The sequence below is a fragment of the Typopeltis vanoorti genome, chromosome 7, assembly GCF_054136105.1.
Source record: "Typopeltis vanoorti isolate ZY-2024b chromosome 7, IOZ_Tvanoo_1.0, whole genome shotgun sequence".
Classification (NCBI taxonomy): Eukaryota; Metazoa; Arthropoda; class Arachnida; order Uropygi; family Thelyphonidae; genus Typopeltis; species Typopeltis vanoorti.
In genome coordinates this window covers 50,167,845-50,191,671 of record NC_143555.1, presented here as the reverse complement: position 1 = coordinate 50,191,671, position 23,827 = coordinate 50,167,845, and the positions used below count along the sequence as shown (strand labels likewise).

The following is a 23,827-nucleotide window of genomic DNA, read 5'->3' as shown; positions in this document are numbered from 1 at the left end:
CCTTAATTAAGTGTAAATAGCCGACGATCAAAAAGTCATTCGTGATTACAATTTTAATTGGTTAATAATTCCCGTTAATCTTACAACAGAACAAATTGAATATTAATCCCAATTATTACCCAAAGGTATTTAAGAAGCGTCCGATTTGGAAATTATATTTACTGAAAATGCAAACGAAATTATTCAAGTATTTTCAGTTACCAAAATAAAATTTAAGCAACAAACTACACTGCGTTTTATTGTAAATAAGTGTTATTTCATTATTTCCTTAATCCCTTATAAACTTTACCACAAAATTAACAATTTTATTTTTAGTTTTCTTATTGGATAGTTTCACTATGGATTGAAAAGTTGATAAGGTTTATTTCGTTTTAAATTACACTGTGAACTCTACTATTAATTCGCCGTGTAGTAGTGCCATGAGCGGAACCTCGTCCAAGTTCCCTTGTTTACAGAATGTCCTTTCTTCAGCCATTCCATCTCATACCATTATCATCACAATGGTATTAATGGAATAACCTCTGACTTCTACTCCTCCTGTCGATGGCTTGATTATTGTTTCTGCTCTTCTGATCCAAACACGTGTTCTGAACTGAATAACTGAAATAATCCTTGCTTGAATGTAGGCAGGCATTCATTCCTCATTCCGGTCGAAATCCCGACAACTATTCAAGCCGTTGTGTTCAGGTATTTTAAGGTAGTGAGGGGGGGGGGGGGAAATAGCATATTATACGGGGTCCGAAACCAGAAATCCAGTTTCCCATTCAACAAAGACTGCATCAGATGAAGCAAAAAAAAAAAAAAAAACTTTTTAAAGTCGGGAAATCTGTCTCCTTATCTCGCCCAAGGTCACTGGATGATAAACTTTTCTCGCTCCTCTCTCTCGTCCAGATCATACCATCATGTTATCACCCAAAGATAAAGTTGAAATACCTGTAAACAAAGCTATTTTCAGCCCATTTCTAAACGGAAGGTAAAAGTCAGTCATCAGGTGGAGATTTTCATGAGATTTCAGGTGGAGAATTTCATGACCAGTCAATTTTTCGCCACCTGAAATCTGTGACCTGTCGATTAATCAGTAATCAATCACCAATCAATCCACATCGGATCCCACTAGCCAATAATTCCCACTGTTGGAAAAACCTGCGTGGTTGCTTTCGTCATTTCCAAGCATGTGGTCAAATCTGCACAGAGCCTATGTGCCACACAAAACAACACAACTTATAATTTGCTTCCATTCCTACAGTTGCGCAGCCGGGTCCTTTTCCATGTCTCAGATTTCCTTACCAATGCTGGATATCTCGAGATTCAGTGAATATCCAAGTTCCAAACCCTTCCTTCTATACATAAACGATATTTACTCACTGACCCTTAAATCCTTTCATTTTTTCCCCTGATAATAACGGTACACCCTGTTCCTCTTTTCCAAAGCTTAGTTTTGAACCACTTTCCAATATTCAAGATGTTCCATAGCCTTTAACACTATGTCCTTGCCGATCTTCAGTGGTAGATGAAAACTTCCTTGTGCACTTACCAAAACACACCGCCTTATTTCTCGTAAGAAAGATCTCATTTAATGTCGATAACGACGATGCCCTCGGTTGGAAAAAACCTAGATTCGAGTTCCTTCTTGAACATGAAGAAAGTTATAAAGGCTCTTCACATTGATAGGTGGCAGACACGGAAACTCAAGTGTTTCATTCCAAAAAAAAACGGCCAGAGAATACGTGCAATTGACAGACCAAGCAGACTCTGCAGAGAGAATTAACTGTCCTGTCATGTTGTTAATAAGGTTTCTTTAAAGCTCAAGTAACGTGGGCCATTTGAAACATTGAGCCTAAGATGTAAGGGAAAAGATGAACTGAGATCTGCATGAGCCAGTGCAGCAATCTAGTTCGCTACTTAGTTATTAGGTTTACATGTCATATTGCATTTTCTTCTCATCAATTTTTTTTAGAGATTTATTTCTTTTAAAAGTTCTCGTGTATAATAAACAATTAATTCTATATTGTGAATGACAAGCAAAAACATTTTAATAATCGAAACAGCATAAATGTAAAAAACGAAACACTAAGACCCTATTGTGTATCCAATAATGGGTTCCCATAGGAATGGGGAAAAAAAAAAAAACTACTGAAAACATTGAATCCTCATTGAATCTTTTTCGCAAGGTAAACAATCAATCAGGAAAGTGTCCGACCAAGATGGAAATTTACCTAAATTTACCTCTATGTCAAGTCCTGTCAAACTTATGGACTCGTATTATCATCGAAATATTTCGATAAATATTATTATACAGGTTGAAGGTTTTAAGAAATGGTATAAGTGAACAACGATGCAAAAGAAATATTTTGTTCATATTTTATTTCTGAAAAATGTTTCATCATTTTTATTAGGGAAAGTCATTAAAACTTTTCCGAGTATGAATAATGAGAATTATAAATGACAATACTTTCTGGAGAACAGTTTATCAATTAACTAAACATTTTGAATCCTGTTACAGAAATGCAAGGTAGATTAGCTGCATCTCAGATATTCGGAGGTACATGAGGGATCGTTGCTAATTCTACTTCTCATTTGAGTTGATTAATTAGCACTACGATTCTGTAATTGTACATTGAATATAAAGGACGGCACTATCCCCTCTACAGCCATCTCTAATTGTAGTGAAATATCTGCAGATGTCTCAAGGTATGTTTTCGCAGTTGTTTCCATAATTACATGTAAGTTACGATGCGTCCTTTAGTAGACCAGAATTCGTAATCACTAGTGACACTGTGGAGAAAGTTAATTCTCTGTTTCTAATGACAATTATAAAGTCTTACAGTAAGCATTATTTCTTAAAAGACGAAGCTCTATCAAAAATAACATACAGTAATGATAGAAAGAAGCGTATTGTACAAGATCATTCTCCGTTGGATTTACTCCTAAAGCATAAAAATGATTCTCTGAATATTTCTTTCTTGAATCATTATGTACATATTATTTTATTTTTGTTGTTTTCGTTCCAAACGTTTTGTTGGCAACGCATGCAGTAGACTACTTCAAGTGCGCCCTCTATGAATCATGAGAAATCGTGTATAGAAACTCTTTTCAAATCAACAACGGATTAGTATAAATGATAAACGTCATTTGTTGGTAACCTTTTTTTCTGCTGCTTTACCTTCATTCTCTTTAGAAGGTTTTTGTAGTATTTATTGGAAAAGGTGCCATTTTTCAAGTGTAATATTCTCTTGCCCATCCACGTGTACTGAATAAACCTGAACTACATTTTCGATCATATAATGAATATAAATATAATGTAAGTATACAATAACAACATTATCTGTTTGTAGAAATAAAGAATTAGTATTTACGGATCTGCACATGCCTTGCGTGCTTTCAATGAAAATATACAGGTGCATGTAAGCATGCGCCAAAATTGTAACCAACAGCACGAGTGTGCATGTGTGTGTGTGTGTGTGTGTGAAGTTACTATAACATTCGGTATCGTTTTCGAATTGATTACCTGCTAGGTTTCTCTGAAGTAAAGTCAGTAGTATTTTAAGCAAGACGGGGAAATAAATAATAAAATTTTTAAAAAATGTAAGGATTAATTTTAAGGTACTATGTGGCAACAACAACATGTTGGGACATATCCTCTGAACATACTTTCGCTCCAGTTCTCGGTCATCTTTCGTTAGATCAACAAGATCATTATGCAGTTTGTTTATTTTAATGTAAGTCGATTTTATTTGTTAAAGGACTTAATTATTTGGGAAAATATTTAAAATAAACGGAAATAAATGCAAACAAAACCGGACAACTAGATAAACCTTTTGTTGTGATTATTTACTATTGAGAAAACGGCGTATATAACCAACTCAATACCCTTGCTCAGATTAATGACCGAGGATTAAATGGTGTTAAAAATTAATCGACAATTGCAGTTTTAATTGCGCAGGATATTTTTCTTACTAAAACCGCCGCTTGAAAAAAGAAAAAAAAAACATAAAGAAATGGGGGTACTGACGAGGAAGCATGCCATCACGCCTTGGCGATTAATTCTTTTGCTGCTATAGCGTGTAGTGCAAAACTGGATTAGCCTTATATTCGGCGACCCATATAGCACAATTTCTGATATATTTCCCAAAATCGTTCAGTTGCGCCAATGTATATCATGTTGCATTTAATTCATTTAATCTTCAATGACGAATTACTTCTTGATACCATTTAGTCCCCGTTCATCAATCTAACGCTGAACAAGTTAATATACAATGACGTCAATGCACGAGTAATATATCTAATATACTATTTTCTGGTGTCAGTTAGTGTTTCGTATTTATTCGCCTTAATCTATTTACACTTTAAGCTGGCGAGTGTTTTCCATTAATTCTGACATATATATATATTTTTTTTTTTGGAATTAGTTGTGTTTGGATACAAAAATGTTGAATGTGTAACACTACCATACAAGTAAACCCACGAGAATGTATCCGTGAAAATTTAATTCCGGCTTCATTCGATTGTGGCAGCACACACACACACACACACACACACACACACACACACACACACACACACACACACACACACACACACACACACACACACACACATGCGTGCACCATAATCATGACGGAAAAATAAATTCGCTGTGTTTACTTTATAAGGTAAGCTTGCCTGGCAAGTATACGTCACGGCTTGCATTTTAAACACTTAAACACTTTTTAAACACTTGCAGAAATTCGTTTCCGTTTCTGTGCGTGCGTGCGTGCGTGCGTGCACTGGCATCATATTCAAAGTCCCCGTTTAGAATTACTTAACAAATCCAGCATTTGTTTAAATTCTGTGTAAATAAGTTTGTCTACTATTCTAGACTTTTAATTCACTCCTAAGTACCAAAGTATTACGGATTCCTACAACCTTTCACACATGGAGTTATGAGCATGTAGGCGCCAAAAGGCAACAAACAATTCTCACACTAAAAAGGCATCGTGTTGTGAAGTGACACTTGTCAGCTTTGTAATACTCTAGTAGCAAACAACAAAATAATTAAAAAGATCATTTACTGTGGTATTTTTCAGATGACTGAGTCGACACAATAATTATTGTGTGCAAATTCAATCTATTATTTTTATTTCGTTCTTTTTTTCTGTTTTGGAGGAAGGAGGAGGAAGTCCCCATCCGCGAAGAGCTGTCAAAGTATAGTACATTAGTATTGGTACTGTGAATTTACATAGCCTGGAAATGCTCTAGAAATCAGATATGGAACTATTTCAAGCCACTTCAGGCATCCGATAAACAGGATAACGGACGATATTTCACACTGGACGATACTTTCATAAGCATCCATGGTCGGTGCGATTCAAACCCACAGCCTGGTAGCAGTGGTTAGCCTATCTTCTGGAGAGTATAATATGCTAACCACTTGGTACCCCATATCGGTATTTTCACTCTATTTTGCACCGTATAAATTTGAATTCAATTAATATTTTAATCTAATAAAATGTAGGAAATAATTTATTATGCGATTATAACCGTGAAAAACTTGCTGTATTCACAAATGCATCCGTAGTAACAAACTCGACCTTACTATATTCGCTCAATAAACTGTTACAGGCATTTGTAACTGCCTACTGTATCAGATGGCGAAGTGACTAAAGGGTGAAGCAGTTATATCATGTCTGTTAGCTGCATGTTCTCCAGAAAAAGTTGTCCATTTTGTGAGAACACAGACGCAGGTTTCTCAGAGGAAAACAATTTCTGTAAGAGACTGGCTAATTCATCTTTATCTAAACAGTCGGTATAAATGTTCTTTGCATTCTAGATGGAACTCGAATTCAAATATTTCCAATCAAAAGGCAAGATGATTCTTTAGAATGCATTATAAATAATATCCAACTGAAAAAGATTTTTTTGTTATTTTTAATTATAATTAAATAAATCAATTAGCGTGCAAAAAGCTAATTACTATATCTCTAGCCCTATTATCTACTTCAATTATTTGGCCTTCCTTAATCCTGCAGGGTGGTGCAATGTATGTGAAAGTATACCATCACATAGTCTCTAACAAAATTATTCGATTAAATAGAGAAATCATATCATGCCAGTGTATTGTGATTTGTGGCATAATAAGTGGCTAATTATCATAAGTGGCTGGTAATTAACTAGCAGCGGTGGCAAATGTGTTTTACTGATATACGTGGGAATTCACATAACCTACACCCCCGAAGGCTTTTGTAAGCCTAGGTGACATCATTACCCGGGTGGGCTAAGGATTGTTTCATATTTTCATTAATTAATTATATGTAGAAAGTTTTTTTACCTTGGGTATAAATGTTAAAGATACCAATCAATTTTATAAGCTAAGTTTTTAATCCTTTTTCCTAAGTAAGCAGACAGACAGGTAAGTCAAGTTTGCGGCTGCAGGTAGTGCAACACTAGACAACTCGTTGTAAAGGTGGAGTAAGCTCTGATCACTTTCCTTAGAATTTTCCCCTAATGCAAAGCACATTTCCTTGCGGTGATGTATGATGCTGTGCATTAAGGTAATGGTCACTACCCATATCTGGCTCCCACTGACGAGACCTCAATAAAGGTCGAAACCGGTATGGGTAGTGACCATTACCTTAATGCATAGCATCATACATCTCCGCAAGGAAATGTGGGAAAATTCTAAGGAAAGTGATCAGAACTTACTCCACCTTTACAACGAGTTGCCTAGTGTTGCACAACGTGCAGCCGCAAACTTGACTTACTTGTCTGTTTGCTTACTTGGGAAAAAGGATTAAAAACCTAGCTTATAAAATTGTTTGGTATCTTTACATATATATATATATATATATATATATATATATATTGTATTTATTTATTTTTACATATTCAGGAAACTGTATTCTAGAGACAAAACATGGAACTTTTTCAGGCCATTTCAAATCATTTAATAATATTTATATTAAATCTGCTAACAACAGAATTTTAACTTTTAAACATCGATGATCTGCGGAAGCAATTAGCACAGGAGATTTTAACTAATGGTGCAGGTACAAAACAAATAAAAATCACTTTTTAAGCTACAGAAATATACCATTATTTCTGTAGGCCTGCGGAACCAAAATTACAATGCACTATGGATGGCAATGAACTTAAATACAGTCTCTCTCTCTCTCTCTCTCTCTCTTTCTCTCTCTCATCACCACTAGGAAGAATTGTGGAAATATCATTGCATTACGATCCGCATTTGAATTTCGTCATTATGCTGTTTAAATAACTGCAGCAATGCTTGCATAGAAAACAAATAAATAAAACAATTAAAAATCTCGAGTACTGCCACAGTTTTCCTGAGCACAATGAGTATAACGATAATACTGCGAGATGGAAAATATCAGAGCCTCGCTGCCTTATCTTTCTAATGCACATTATGGATCATAGGTAGAAGAGCTGTAGTTAGAAAACTCTTCATCATGCAGAAGAAATTGGGATCCCTATAACGGACTTTTCTGTATATAACTATAATGAAGAAGATGCCAAAAATGGAAATTGTAGAATGAACTCTAATAATATAGTTTATGAAGATGATGTCTCAAAGCCACCAGAACGGTAAACATTCATCAAGTTCATTTGAAACCCATATATTTAACGGAAGAAATAAGAAATGCTAAATATGAATATAGACCTAATGGGAGCTAGTGAGACAAAATGGACAGGAAATGGAAAAGTTGAAGGCGATAACTTTACCTTTATCTACTCAGGAGGTAAAGAACAAATAACAGGTGTTGGAATAATGATATAAAAAGGGATATCCAAAAGCATTCTTGAAATTAGCCTGTAAGTGATAGAATCATGCTAATCAAATTGCAGGACATTGGTATCTCCGGGTATATGTTCCTCCTACTGAAAGCCATTGAGATGAAGAGAATGAAACGTTTTATGAGGAGGTACAGAAAGTTATAAAACAAATAAAGAAAGATGATATCGTGATCGTTATGGGAAATTTAAATACAAAAGTTGGATCCACAGGAAGAGGAGTGTCCTCAATAAACTATATACACAGTTTAAGGAAACCCCAGATGGCAAAATCAGAAACTAGACTGGTTATGATTAAATCATGATTTCGAAATGGTATTGTGCAAAAAAACGTACCCAGGAATAGACGCAGACGATATTCCAAATTCAAAATTAGATGCAAGAAAAAAGGGAAGAATAGAAATAAAGAACACCCCGTCTTGATTTTAGTTACATAAAGAAAGACTCCATTAAAAGTAATATGCAACAAAAATTAAAGATTGCTTTGAACAAATTAAAAAATTTAATTTAGAACATAAAATGGACACTGCTAACAATCTGAACAAAAAAAAAAGAATGGAAACATTTCAAAGAGACTGTTAAAGATGCTGCCTAAGACTGTATCCCCAAGAAGACTTAAAATAGAAGAAAAACCAAAGATGAATGAAAGTATACTCATTTTATCAACAAAAGAAGACGAGCAAACACAGGTAAACCAGAATAAAAATCTTTGAACAATATAATGAGGAAAGCATGCAGATAGGCCAAAGAATGCAAGATATTCATAATACAAGAGCATCAGCTGCCCAGCATCTCTTTACTGTGCAACTGCAAACACACCGAACCTGTTTTTCCGCTTCCTCTTTTATTCCATCTACCTCCGTCCTCTGGAACAGCCTTCCGCAAGAAGTTTTTCCAAACTTCAACGGGCAACTCTTCAAAAAAAAATTTAAAACAGTCAATAAACTTCTGAGTCCAACACGGCACTGATGTGCTTATAGGTCTTAGACCTCTCGTGTATGGGAACAATAAAAAAAGAAAAAAGAAACATGGCTTAATAATAAGTGCAAGGGAATAGAAGACCTGGAAATAAAATAACAAACTCGCGATGCACCAAAACTAAAAGCAATGATGAAGAAGAGGATGAATGTTCCACAGAACATTTCAATAAAGAGCAATGATGGTAAAATATTATTTGAAAGTGAAGAAATTAAGAAAAGATACTTTGAATACATAGCATTTCAGATCTTTACATAGATGAGGAGAGAGAGAGAGAGAGAGACAGGAACGACATAAGACTGATATTCCACATTTACTGGAACCAAACTGCAAACATAAAACTCAACAATAAACTGACAGAAACTTTTTAAATACAAAAGGGGTGTCAGGCAGGGATGTGCAATTTCCACCTCTTCCGTTTAATCTCTAAAACGAAGAAATTTTTGAAAGTGTGGAAGAACTGGAGGGAGTAAAAAGAGGAGGAAGAAATATAAATAGTCTTTCTTATGCAAATGATACTGTATTTCTTGCTGAGAGAAAGAGAGGGAAAGACTTGCAAAAGTTAAGAGAGCAAATAAATACGAAATAAAAAAATGGCTTTACATTAAATTTCAGAACTAAAATTATTACAGTAGTAAGCAGAGAAAGATATATTCTTAAGCTAAAAATTGAAGTAGGAATACAAAATATAGAACAAGTCAAATGTTATACTTATATCGGACATTTAATTACTGAGAATGGAAAATTCAAAAAAAAAAAAAAAAAAAGGAAATTAAGAGAATAGAAGGAGCAAAATCCCCTTTTAACATAATAAAAAATTCACTAAAATCAGAAGAAAGAAAGAAACACAAAAAACTATATTAAGAATGATCAAATTCTTTATTTGGTGTGCTTTTCTATGGAGCAGAACCATGGACAGTAAACAAAGAAGACAGAAGCACATCAGAAGGACTGATGTGCTTTCGAATTGTTAACCTGCAGAAGAACGTTGAAAACCTCATGGATCCAGAAGAAGAAGAGGAACGAAGAAGTTTCGGGGATGGTAGGTACAAGAATGGAACTAATAAAGAACACTCATATTGTGAGGCATGGCTAGTATCCACGAAGATTATTAGAGGGAGGAACTGAAGGCAAAAAAAGGAAAGGAAAACAGTGACAAACATGTTCAGAAACATAAAGAGCTGCTGGGCTTAAACTAAGCGACAGCAGACCAAGGCAGAAATATATGGAGATCCACAATACCCAACCTCCTGAATAGTACATAACCTTATTATAATTTTTAAGTTTACCACTCTTTTTCAGATTTCTTCACAATTCGCTAGCAATGCATCATTTAAACTGGTTATTATAAAACCTCTCGTTAAGCCTGAGAGGTATTATTAAAAGCAGACAAACAGACGGACAAAATGCTACTAACTAGCAACGAAACCATTTATGAATATGTGTGGAGCAAAGCGTTTTTCGATACCATTAACATAATAATTGCCGGTATTGTAATTTGTTTTCTATAATTTTAAGCACAATATGTTAGTCATGAAATTCACAGAATGAAAACTTTTAAAAAGTGATTCAAATAAAAATAAAGTAAGACCAAGATATTGATGGGTTAATGCAGTTAGGAGTGTTTCGGGTCAGAGTGCGTTCCCGTAAAGGGATGCATCAGATCTTGCGACGGTTTAATACAATATTACGATAACTAATATGAATATTTTAAAATATGTTTTAAAAGGAAATTTTTTAAAAAAAATTATAATCAGAGTAATGCAGAAAAGTTACTAGATATTATTTAACAACCTTGAGTATTTAACAATCTTAATAGTAAACTGGACAAATCGCTATAACCCTTTTGTTAGCAATAAGTCAAATGTATATCGCTATAACCCTTTTGTTAGCAATAAGTCAAATGTATACCGCTATAACTACTGATCCAAGGTATTAAAATAAAATATACAACAACAATAATAATAATCCACCACTGGAGAGAGACAACATAATTTGCAGCAGCTGCTTTCTTGCATTTTTCCTATATTAGTAATTGCCGAGTTCTCCTATTACCCTTCTCCACCGCTACATGCACTTCTTAAAAAATATTTCCCTATCTAACGATATTAATGAACCTACATAGCAGCTCAAAATCATATTAAGAAAGTGCAGCTAAAGTAACAGGAAATAGCTGGAAGGTGCCATAAAATCAACAAACAAAGAACAAAGTTTTCAGTCAAGCTAAAACAAATAAACAAATGCGACTTAAAATAGCTACACTGGACAGAAATTTTTGCTTCATTTAATAAAAATGTAGCAAAGTTATATTTCAGTAAGGCGCACTTCCGCAGTTTTAAAATTTCTGGGGATCTGCCTCAGAGTTAACAGCGCTTGTGTAATGAATAATGTAAATAAATTCTAACTGAATAAAAGTAAACTTGGAAGGCATATAACTAATATGAATATTAGTTCATTTCCGTGTTAAAGGTTCCTACAATTATATCGTAAATATTATTCAGTTTGAACATAACATAAACATCGCCTTTAAATTAAAAATTCAGTCATTTAATATTAAAAAATGCCATACTGAACAAATATTCTTTGGCACAAAGTTGAATACATTAAAATGCAGTATTAAAATAACTGTATATTATTATATTAATATATAATAGTAGTAATATAATATAATATAATATATTATATTATATTATATTATATTATATTATATTATATTATATTATATTATAAAATAATAAAATATAATAAAAAATAATAAATATAAAAGGAAAAATAATAACAATTATTTATACATGATTTTAAATAATAAATTAATTAATATTAATAAATAAATTATAAATAAATTAATGAATATTAATAAATACATAATACATAATAAATTAATATTAATAACAATAAATATATGATAATTTAATATAGTGGTATAATAAAATAACTGTATATCAATATATTAGTTTAATAGTTGATAAGTTGGCAGGAATTCAGAAAATATTTTCTCACCTACTATGCTGTCAGTTGACCTCAATATACGGACACTTAAAAAAATACAACTAATCATTAGTTTTGATTTTCCGAATAAACAAGCAAATTCTCTTTCATAACTTTTCCTATCAAGCGTCAGACGAAAAACGAAGGCGCGGATTGATACAGTATGAACAAAATGATCACAAACGGTGTAGAAAGCGCTTTACATAACTTGCGAATATTAACAGTTAAGTATCAGAATAAAGGAGAATTCTAATTCAGCAGTTAAAATGATGGCGTACGGCGGGTCAAAAATAATTTTGAACGATTAATGGTGAATTCCAAAATTTTACTACTAAATTTTAAAGGGAAAGGTTTTTTTAAGTTTCTCAACTAATTTACGTGCGTTGAAACTATACACTGCGCTATCAGTTTTTGTTTTTGCCTTTCGGTCCTATTTTTTGTATTTGAGGAAGAATTCATGCTATGGGACAGCAACGATGGTATTTGCGTGTTTTGTTTTTGTTTTTTTTTTGTTCAAGCACCAACGCCCACCGTTTATAAATAACTATCAATATAATATTAGAATGCTATGTAAATTTAACATTCAATAATATTTGTTACAAAACTCTGATACTACTTTACAACTCTCCATCTCCACCACTTTATAACTGCACATAGCAACAAACTATGCAATACGCCTGCACAAAACAATATGCATGTGGATAAAGCGCTTATGAAATTCAACTTGAAAAAAAATATTCAAAACACTAATATAGCTATATTAACTCATCGAAATAAAAATAAAACAGCTCGCTCTATTACAACTCGCTTTACCTTACTATAAAGAAATTAAAACAAGGTTTTAAAGCAAAAATATTGTCTTCCTCACTAGAAAAATATAATGGTAGGATTGATGTTTTCGAACAACGAAATATTCCTTAAAGAATCATTAGTATATTTGTTGAATGACTACACGTAAAACACACGTGGCTATTGAGAAATAAATTGTTAATATTCTCTAAAAATAATCGTGCAATGCTGGAACCAAAAGAAGCCTTCGATAAGATTTTAAAAAAAAAAAAAAAAAAACGAGACTGGGTATCAGACTGCCATAACAAAAGATTCGTCGACCAACTAAAAGCTCGCGAAGTATTGCCAAGAATATCAATGCTGCTTGAATGAGGATATAAAATAACAGTTTTAACATTACAATGGCGCACAATTCTACGCAGTAAAGAACTAACATAAAGATATATATTCCCGGAACTTTCACCATGGGTAAAATAACCATTTCCCTCTTCTGACAAAAATAGCCTACAAGGAATTGTAAAATTTGTAGAGAAATATCAAAACTTTGGCTTCAAAAACTGTTAGTTAAAATTTCCCATTATTCTTGTGTATAACAGGCAATACGTGTGTTTAACTTTAGCACTAGTATCTACTCTTTTCAAGCGAAAGGCTTGATTTAATGTCTGCTCTTTTCAAGGGATAGGTTTCACTCTTTTTAATTATATTTTTATTAGTTGCATCCTAATCAAATTGCGTGAAGAGTAAGTTATGGCTGTTGGTCAAATCGCTTTTTGATTTAATTTAACTGAAAAGTTATGACTAAAGCTGAAAGTTTCTGGTATCCGAAAGCACTACTTTACGTAGCGCCTTTCTCTCGATTACAAAAAACACAGTAACATGTTATGAAGCATTATTACATATTTACAGTACAAAACAAAAGTGTCTTTATAATTTATATTATACCCTGAATTTAATATAAAATAAATAAATTTTATAAATAAATATTTTTAATAATAATTTATTCTCACTTGGAACGAACACACAAACATATGAGAGTAAACTGAATAGCAGACGACACTGCTTGCACTACTGGTAAAGATATCAACACATAACATCAACTCAACTAGGACATATTCTCACAAGTCTCGCTAAAGCGCATGATTATATTAAAACAAGCACGCCTCGTTGCGGATTAGAATGAAAACAAAAGAATTTATAAATAAATAAACACAATTTATCGCATGTTCTTTTAAACAGATGAAAACCCTGGAGATTTTTATAAACCAAAAAGTAAATAATTGCTGTTAACTAAGTTTTTTAAGAAAGAATTTAATCTTCAAAATGAAACTACAAATTACCATATAAGATAAAACTTTTTAAACTATTTAATTTATTATTATCATCACCATCATCAATGCCTTTATGCAAGGTTTATTTTGTCGAGCAGTGTACTGCTCAACAAAATGTTTTTCATTAATATTTTATTCTTAACAGTGTCTCCGAAAGCGAATATTTGACATAATATTCGCACATTATGTAAACTACTTATGCCTATAAAAACATTTGCGACCGCATCACTTCTTTCCCATTTTTTGCCTTGCTCGGAGGGTCAGTCACAACTCCAGTGCTTTCAATATGGCAAATCATCATCGTTTAAATGAGTCTTTGAAATGGCGAGCCAGTGGACAACCTGAAGCAGGAAGTCGCAGGCGAATGTTACCTATTGCTTCATGTGCTAAGAACTATCGTCGCTAGGCACTAAACACGCAGTTTCAGGTGACAGGAACCATTAAGGGAAGAAATTGTCAACGTCGACCTAAAGCTACGTCAACCAGAACAGACTGCTATCTGGCTCTAACAGCAAGACGATGTCCTTCGATGTCCTCTCACCAACTGTCTCTTGAGGTTGCTGTGGCCACATGAAAACTTTTCAACTATACTGCGTTAAGAAGGTCCAATTCAAGTAGACTCTACCGCAAGGAAGGCAGTGGTCTGTGTCCCATTAATCACTAACCACCGCAGTGCTCATCGAATATTGTGTCATGAACATGTGACTTAGTTCTCTGACAAATTAGCTAAAGGATTCAGAGGCCGTGGCTGAAGATGGTTGCAGAAAATTTCATATGAGGATAGAATGAAGATTTGTGTGTTACAAAAACTGGTAGATACACGGAAGAGCGGAGATATGATGGAAACATATAAGCTGCTAAAAGGGTGTTGCAGAATGGATGTAGGGAAATTTTTCGATATATGGCAGGAAGGGGAAAACAAGAGATCATCATTAGAAGTTGAGTGAAAGTATAGTTAATAGGGAAGTAAGATTTAGATTTTTTATGAGGGTAGTGAATAAGTAGAGTGGGTTGGCTGATGTGGGTGAATCAGTTTAAAGAGCAGTGTGATAGGTGTATTATAAATATTGGTAGTTTGGGACTTCTCGTGGAATGGTTTTTGATGTATTGCGGGTGGGATAAATGTTAGGTTATTGTAGATCTAGTAAAAGAAACTGAATTCAAAATATGTAATACTCCAGTTTTGAATTTGAGAAGAAGAATTATTACTTTATTATTATTATTACTTTATGTTACAATTTAAATAAATTTTTGAAGAAGAAACGTAAGGTATTTTTAAATATAATATTGTTCATAAAATTTAATTCTTGAATATAATATTGAGAAAAAGTTTTGATCCATCTCCTATTGCAATGTCCAGGTCTTCTATTTTAAACATTTCTCATTAATAAATTCTATCCACATTTCGTTCTAAATAAAATCAATTACTTGTCTTCTCAATTTAAACACGTTCTTATATATTTTGGTTCAGTTGCATTCGCAGTGCTTTTGTAAAATCCATCTGCGTACCTTTTCTAACTTGTAAATCTCTGGAGGTTTCTTTCTCTAAACATTCGAGTAAGTGTATTACACATGACAACTGCATGCATCAAATCGAGATCAGATCTGCTTACATGCTACTATCAAACCTGCACTTTTCCAACTTAAATCCTACCTCCTCGCGTTACTTTGTTCATTCCATTGGCCACGAATATTACAACACCGTTAATAAAACTGACAGTTCAATCGACTTTGAAACAACAACTCTTCTGTTTACGGTGCTTTCAAATGCAGACAAACATTTCCCAAAATAGCACTCCAGGGACCATTTCGGTGTTTCCATGTTGCTTTATTTTGACAATAATTTTTGTATTTTCCATTACACAATTTTGTTGTGTCATTCTCCTTTCTATGATACTCGTATATATATATATTTTTTTTTTCCAATGTATTACAATATTATCTGACTTCTACTTTACCCATTGCTAATATATAGCATTGGCTATTGATATAATATTGTTCAACTTAATAATGGCTGCACTGAAATATTCCATTCTTTATGTTCAGACTAAGCTCATGTCATCTGCTAGCAAAGCAGTAAATAACTGTAGTTTGCAACTCAAGTTAATATTTATGACCTAGCTTTGCTAGGTGTTAAAGGAAGCGTATATCTTCACCCAATCGGCTTGTAGAATTACTTATGCAAGGAAGAGTAATATGTTACTGTCAAGGCTGACAATATAGAATTTTAGATCAACTAGATGCCGAAATGATAGTAAACAAATAGTGTGGGATTTAAATATAGGTTTAAGGTATGCGCATATATAACGGTTGGTAATAATGTTATTTTTAAAATCCAAAATATTGGCTATGTTTTTGTCTTTGAAAAATGTATTGTAAAAATTCCCAAAAGACCATATTGAAAAAAAAAAAGTGGTTACAGGAAATTTGTTAACGTGAAGTGTGCCTGTATGTACGAAATGCAAAGCTAAGAGGGGGTTTGGGGGAAAGGATGGGAGAGGAGAAGGAGGATTTGTTAAATTTGTAGCTTTCTATACGTAGCTACTCGCTAAGATTGAAATTATAAGTTGGATAACTTAAGGAATTGATAATTTTAAGAATTAATGTGTTCGAATACCCTCTAGAGAAAGAAGAAAAGCTATAGAAAAGAAAATTTAGAAAAGCTGCATGCTTTTCTATTTTTTTTTTTTTTTTGTTGTCGTTGTCGTTGCAGAACTTTGACTAAAGATTCTTTCGAAATGTGTTACAGATAGTCCTCTCGCTACTCTGCAACACAAAAGTTTATTATATCAAAGAAACATCTCGTTTTAGTTATTGTTATAAGCATTTCACTGGTATCCGTTTCCGCTTGTACTTGTTTATACCGCTGCTTCAAATATTTACAACCTGATCAATTAATGTCCGCGCGGTTAGCCTAGTGGCTATGCGCTTCGCACCAATATGCAGAGGAAAGGAGTGTGCTAGGTTCGATTCCCGTCGGTGACGTGGGCAGCTGAAAGATCTTCCTCAGCCATAACCAAATTAGTCGGTTTTGGCGTTCACAGCAGAGTTTTTTCCCCCAGTTTATCTGGGAATTTTTCATGCGCAAGCAGTCAAACCGACCCCGTGAACACACACGGATTACAGTCATGAATATCGCCCTTACGGGATGCAGCAGAGGAGTGGCGAACCAGCTGCATTAATACGCCAGTAACCCATTAGGAGGGGACTCAACCCGTCCTAGATGGATGCGAAGGATAGGATAGGATCTCTTAACCTGAGAGATTCACGTGCCTTCACGTTGTACACTAACCTCTAACTCAAATTCTGTGTGTCATATAATGATGGACTTTTTTTTGTTCAAGTATTAGCATTGTGACATCCATTGATAGATATCAAGATGGCGACAGGTGAGAAATGTGCGCATGCTCACAATACCTGTTGATTAGGTGAACAATTATTTTCTGAAAATTCTGTATAAAAAATTCTGATTTTTTTCATTTCAGTCGTTTCCGATCGTAGGTGACTTTGTAGACATTGCCCGCAAAATATTCCTGGTGAGATTTTTTTTTTACAGAGCAGTTCATCATTGCTTCCCCCAACCTCCCAATTTTATCCGGGTTCGGGACCGGCATATGACTGGGACGTATTCATGACTTTAATCCATGTGTGTTCACGGGGCCGATTTGCCCGTTCTGTTGGATGAAAGACCCGAGTTTCGGAGTTAAAAAAACCCCTACCTCCGTATGAGACCGGCTAACTCACCTTTTAGTCGAAAGAGACCAGATAAAGGTAACTCACGTCACCGACGGGAATCGAACCCAGGTCTTTCTGACCAAAGGGTATCGTCTATACTGATTATATATATATACAGGGTGGTTCAAAATTCCACGTACGAACTTTGAGGGGAGGTAGAGAACATCAAAATCAACAATATTCACATAGAAAAGCATGAAAGGAAACGCCACCGGAAGGTACTAAAGGGACACAAAGATACAGAAATAACACAAGGCAGTAACTAGTGTAAAAAACTTTATTAGGCGTAACTGAACAGTTCAATAGTAGTTGGATACATAATATGGTTTCACATCAGGTGCACAAAGTTACGACCATTAGCATTGATGCATGCCTGACACCGACGACGACGCATTGATTGCCGTACATTTTCGAAAATACCTGGAGTTTCCCGGATATTAGCAGCTGCGATGGAGATTCTTGCCACGAGGTCCATGTCAGAAGCAACAGGAGTTAAGTACATCATGGCTTTAAGGGTCCCCCACAGAAAAAAATCAATGCTCGAGAAATGCGACGGGTTCACCACGCCTAAAACATCGATCCCCCAAAGGACCTGTCCAAATACTGACGCACAGAAATGTCAAAATGGGCTGGAGCCCCGTCGTGTTGGAACCACATCTGCCGACGCACAGTCATTGGAACATTGTTCAGTAAATCCGGCAGAACTTCTTCCAGAAAGATCCGATACTTCTGGGAGTCCAGTCGGGGTGGTAACAGGTATGGGCCAACTAAACAGTCAGCGACGATACCTGCCCATACATTAATGGCAAAGCGTTATTGTGCAGCATGTGATCGCACAGCGTGTTTCATGGGCCCACACATGATCACTGTGGTGATTGAAGACCCCCTTCGCGGGTAAATGAAGCTTCATCAGTGAACAAAACAAAAGTTGGAAAATCCGGGTCTACGGCACTTTTCTGCAGAAACCGCTGCGCGAATTCCACGTGTCGAGGATAATCTTCGACCATCAGTAACTGGACCCGTTGCAGATGAAATGGATGTAAGGACTCAGAGTGCGAAACGCGTAATACACTGTATCGGATACTCCTATAGCAGAGGCAAGGCACTTGTGCTTATATATATATATATATGTTGTTACTAGCGTTGACTCGGGATGTATACATTTAGAATTAATAAATACATTGACTAGAACCCGAGGAATATAATAAAAAACTTTAATGAATCACAACTAGTTTCATCGGAGTTCCGACTTCTTCAGGTGAATAAAAAACTTACAAAAACTAATACGGTAAAAAATGGGTTTTTCAGTTTAACACAAAAGAGTTAGAAGAATAGCAACAGTCATATTTGAATTAGAGACCGCGTCGCATTATTACCGTGAGTTGATGTTGAGTGATAGTAGATTTTAGAGCGCCAGTATTGGATTATTGCGCAATGGGAATCAGGAAAACTGTAACTTAGATTGCTATTCATGTGTGAAGGATCCAGGACAATTTCTTTAGATTCTACAATGCGTCTTTCAAACTCATCATTGCATATATATAAATCGGTCGTGTGATCCCAATCGATTTGGTGTTGACGCTCTTCAAGATTAGAGTTGGCGGAGAAAAGAACATGATAACAAAATAGTTTGGTATCTTTAACACACACACACACACACATATATACAGGGTGTTCGGGATAAATTTGACATATTTATAATTAATTATATTTTTCCGTAAGTTACATGTATTAACACACACTTCTCTTCATTTAAAAGTTTGGACCCTTCTTCATTCATATACAGGATGTCAGAAAGGATGGATAGCTGGAACCCACCTGAATCATGGAAGAGAATAACTTGTATCATGATGATTCGTGCCCGCCATCAAAATAAGGATATTACGACTGCTGCCCAATGCTCCCTGAATACAGTAAAAACAATCAGGCATGAACTAGAGACTTGCAATGGTGACTACGAGGATGTAGCAAGAAGAAAGATCCCTAGCAGACGATCTGATTGCGTTCGTACAGCAGAATTCCTCGCAAATCTGCAGGAACAGGTGTTGAAGAACCCTGGCATTGGAATTCGGGCTTTGTTCGTGGAGTTGCTAACTGTAGTCAAGCCCTGGATAACAAGGGTAGCCAATGGTAGGCCGTATGTATGGCAGCAGGATTCGGCCCCTTGCCACACCTCTGGGAAAAGTCAAAAATGGTTGTCTGAAAATTTCTACGACTTCACCAGTCCAAATGTTTGGCCTCCAAACTCCCCAGACCTTAACCCCATGGATTATTTTGTATGGGGCGCAGTTGAAAAAGACACCAATCGCACTTCCAGTAATACAAAAGCCCAGTTAATGGATAAAATTAAAACAGTTTTTGCGGCCCTTCCCAGGGAGACTGTAGCATCAGCTTGTTCGAGGTTCCGAAGCAGAATTGAAGCTGTGATCGATGCTAATGGTGGTTATTTTGAGTAAATCTTGTTGATAGTATTGTAATTAACTCTGCCTGTAATGTTTTTTTGTCAATTCATTAAATTTAATAGATACAAAGAAGATTTTCTTTTTCCTTACGAAACTGTCAAATTTATCCCGAACACCCTGTATATATATATATAAACTTGACTTACTTGTCTGTCAAGATATAAACTTACTTGGGGAAAAAAAAAAAAAAAAAAAATATATATATATATATATATATATATAATAGAAGATCAATTTTGAAGTCAGTCACTATTTTGGTTACGAATGATTAGATACCGTATGAAAGACGCACAGTAAAAGAAAATGTATGAAAATGTTTTTTTTTTTTTTTTTTTTTGCATATGAGTAGAATGTGAAAGGGGAGAAATGAAATATGCACTATCACAGTCAAAAATGATAAAGTTAACGGTAAGCTAAAAAATATAGCCAGAATTCCGAAAGAACTACGTTAATCTTAAATTCATGTGACACTATGAATATATATCACCGAGTTCTTTTTTTTTTTCAATTATTATCATAACGTACTGCTAAGAAAATGGCAAAGGAAGTTGTTCTGTGAATAACTGTATTCAGATAGTTTAGTTTGTTACTGTAGCGCTGATGCGTTTGCATTAAAAAAAAAAAAAATACCAATCAGTAGGAAAGTGTAAGATGAGAAGACATTTGAATTCATCTGGGAAGAACGGCGTATAAGATATGAACGAGAAGGAAAAACCAGAAAGAAAAGCTGAGATAGTTGAGATCAAGCAGTTAAATTAAACGCTACTACGAAAATAAAAATGCTTACAGAAAAACAAAATTCGATAAGATGAAGAAAAATATATCAATAAATGTGCTTTATAACCAGTAAATGGATGTAGAGGATTCGGGAGGGGGGGGGACGAAAAGCATATCTGCAGAATAAAAAAGAAATGATAGAATATGCAAACCAATAACGAGAAGACCAACTGGAAACCATGAAAGCAGTGGAAAGACGCATTGCAAGAAACATGCCGCAACAGGTCTAAGACCGAAGATAAAGAAGAAGAAAAAAAACCGATAGCGTATTATAGAAAAGATAGTTGAATTGTTGCAGATTAGTCGCAATCCTAGAAAGTGTTAAAGTAATCTTTTCATCATTGAGAAGATTCAGAGAGAGAGAGAGAGAGAGAGAGAGGTTGAGCGAGATAAAAAAAAAATCGAAACTGCCTGGTCTAAACCAAGAAAGTCGATGTGATATGAAGAAAGCAATATCACTTGACTATTTGATAATGGGGCTGAGCTGTCTTGTGCAAGTGTAACTTCCTCTGGAAACACCCCTGGTTTAGAAGCACCTCTGGCGTACACATTGTATGTCAGAGGTGTTTCCAAACTAACAGGCTTGGTATAATTGGTTTGCAAGTTGACTAGAAAGGCAGTTTAGTGTAATCCGTCGCATCAAGCTAGTTACACGTTGTTAATTAGACACTCTAACGTAAAAGTGAACATTGGATAGGCTAATCAACAACGTGTAACTAGCTTGATGCGATGGATTACACTAAACTGCCTTTCTAGTCAACTTGCAAACCAATTATACCAAACCTGTTAGTTTTTCATAGCTGTTCAGCCCTGTTTCAAACTTTTCTCCGTTTTCACCACTAGGGTTTCTGACAGGAAAAATCCTGTCACCACTGAATGCGACGAGTTTTCATTCAGTCGGAAAGTTCTTACAAAGCCTTCGTATCCTAGCTGACATTCGAACCGGGTATTTCCAACATTGCGAGGGCAAAGTTGGAAAGGCCAAATTACTTAGGATCTGCGGGCTTAATTTTGCTTGAAAGTAGCTAGTTCATATCCATTTTATGTATTTACTTTTGATACAAAGGAACCTACTGGTTTTCCCTTTCAGTGTTCCTGGTGAGATTTTTTAGAGGGTAGTTCACCAGTCCCCCACCCCAATTTTATCCGGGCTTGGGAACCGGCATATGGCTGGGACTTATTCATGAGTGTAATCCATGTGTGTTCACGAGGCCGGTTTGCCTGTTCTGTGGGACGAAAGACCCGAGTTTCGCGGTTGAAAAAAACCCTACCTCCGTATGAGACCGGCTAACTCACATTTTAGTCGAAAGAGACCACATAAAGGTTTCTCACGTCACTGACAGGAATCAAACCCAGGTCTTTCCGACCAAAGGGCTTTGTCTATACCGACTGAGCTACAGAGGCTCTCAAAGGAACCTAGTTATAGCAATAGAGAGAGATAGAGAGGGAGAAAGAGAGAGAGAGAGAGAGAGAGAGAGAGAGAGAGAGAGAGAGAGGAGGGTCTGTGTTTCAAGAAGCACATCTCTAATGAAGTTGACAATCTGGCTTGTTTATATCATAGCAGAGGTTTTTCTTCTGTAATAAGGTATCTTACCTGCAAGGGTAAAAATCTTATTACAGAAGTGTGTGTGTGTGTGTGTGTGTGTGTGTGTGTGTGTGTGTGTGTGTGTGTGTGTGTGTGTGTGTGTGTGTGTGTGTGTGTGTGTGTGTGTGTGTGTGTGTGTGTGTGTGCGCGTGCGCGTGCGCGAGAGAGAGAGAGCGAAGGAACCTTGTTTTCATTTTGCCTTTGGCATAATATTTATTTTAGGAAAAATATTTCATTTCAAGACATTTTTCATTTTATCTTTTGTTATTTCTGCAGCAGCATTATCCAAACGAGAAATAATTCCATTTGCTCGTATTGTGTTTCCATTTTATTGAGACAGGCGACAGAATGAAATAACGATCTATATCAAGTTTATTTTCTTCCACGGAAATATCTGTCATCATATCTCTTACAATTATGACTTATTAATTCGAAAGTTGTTCTACACTTTCATCCTGTAGTATTACGAATGAAATTATAATAAGAGAAAGATGAAACTTGAAAAGATTTGAAAATCACTGTCTTAAAACAGAAAGAAAATAAATACTTCTAACAAGCTACATTAATAGGCATTTAATCACTCACAATTTAAAACAATTACATTATACCGAAGAAAATTAATTGCAAATGTGCTAGAATGAGCTCATTATAACACGGCTAAGAAGCAGAATGGAGATTGAAAAAACGTAAACGTTTTAATAAAGAGTTAAATTATTGTTCACAGTGAGATAAGTGCTAAATATGTTTTTTTAATTAATTATAATAATTACAAAACTTAACAAACTACAGCTTCCAGGGTATTTCCAAAAGCATTTAATTTACATAAACAAATGATGACATTTTTCAATTAATATAAAAATTTCCGTATACAAAAGTTAATTATAATATGAGACATTACTGGATGCACTTTTGAAAAACAGAAAATAAAAATCACCCAGCGATTATATTACGCAGTTAGTGATTATCACTTATAACAGAAATTAGCTTTCTTTGATAAGGTTTCTATTTTTCTCTATGTAATGTCATTTTTTTTTTCGTTTTAAATTTTTAATGGCTTCGACGATCACAATAATGTGATTTAGAATAATTTCAGATTGTATCTGTAAAATTTCTTTTAATGAGTTGAATTTGTTTTATTGTTTAATATTTACTGTTGCATGCTCAACAATTAGAATACCGACTGTTAAAAACAATGAATAATTTAATTCATAATTATCTATATTCGCACGCAATTTTGATGACAGTTTTCATTATTAACAATATAGAAAGAAATATGTGTTCTTATTTATGCATAAAACAAGCACGTAGTGCGATATTTCAGAATCCGAAAAGTATTGAGGTTTTACTGATGACTAGTTAACTCAAGATAACGTCATAGTTATAGGCAGAAATTATAA

General features: G+C 34.8%; 1 long non-coding RNA gene across 1 annotated transcript in view; it reads left to right on the top strand.

Moving 5' to 3' along the window:
* Positions 1 to 3,544: 3,544 nt before the first annotated feature.
* Positions 3,545 to 23,827, top strand: part of LOC150104665 (uncharacterized) — a 30,476-nt gene continuing 10,193 nt past the window's right edge. The window contains exon 1 of the long non-coding RNA XR_016548590.1: positions 3,545 to 3,719. This is a non-coding gene — a long non-coding RNA (uncharacterized LOC150104665). The remainder of the gene's footprint in view (positions 3,720 to 23,827) is intronic.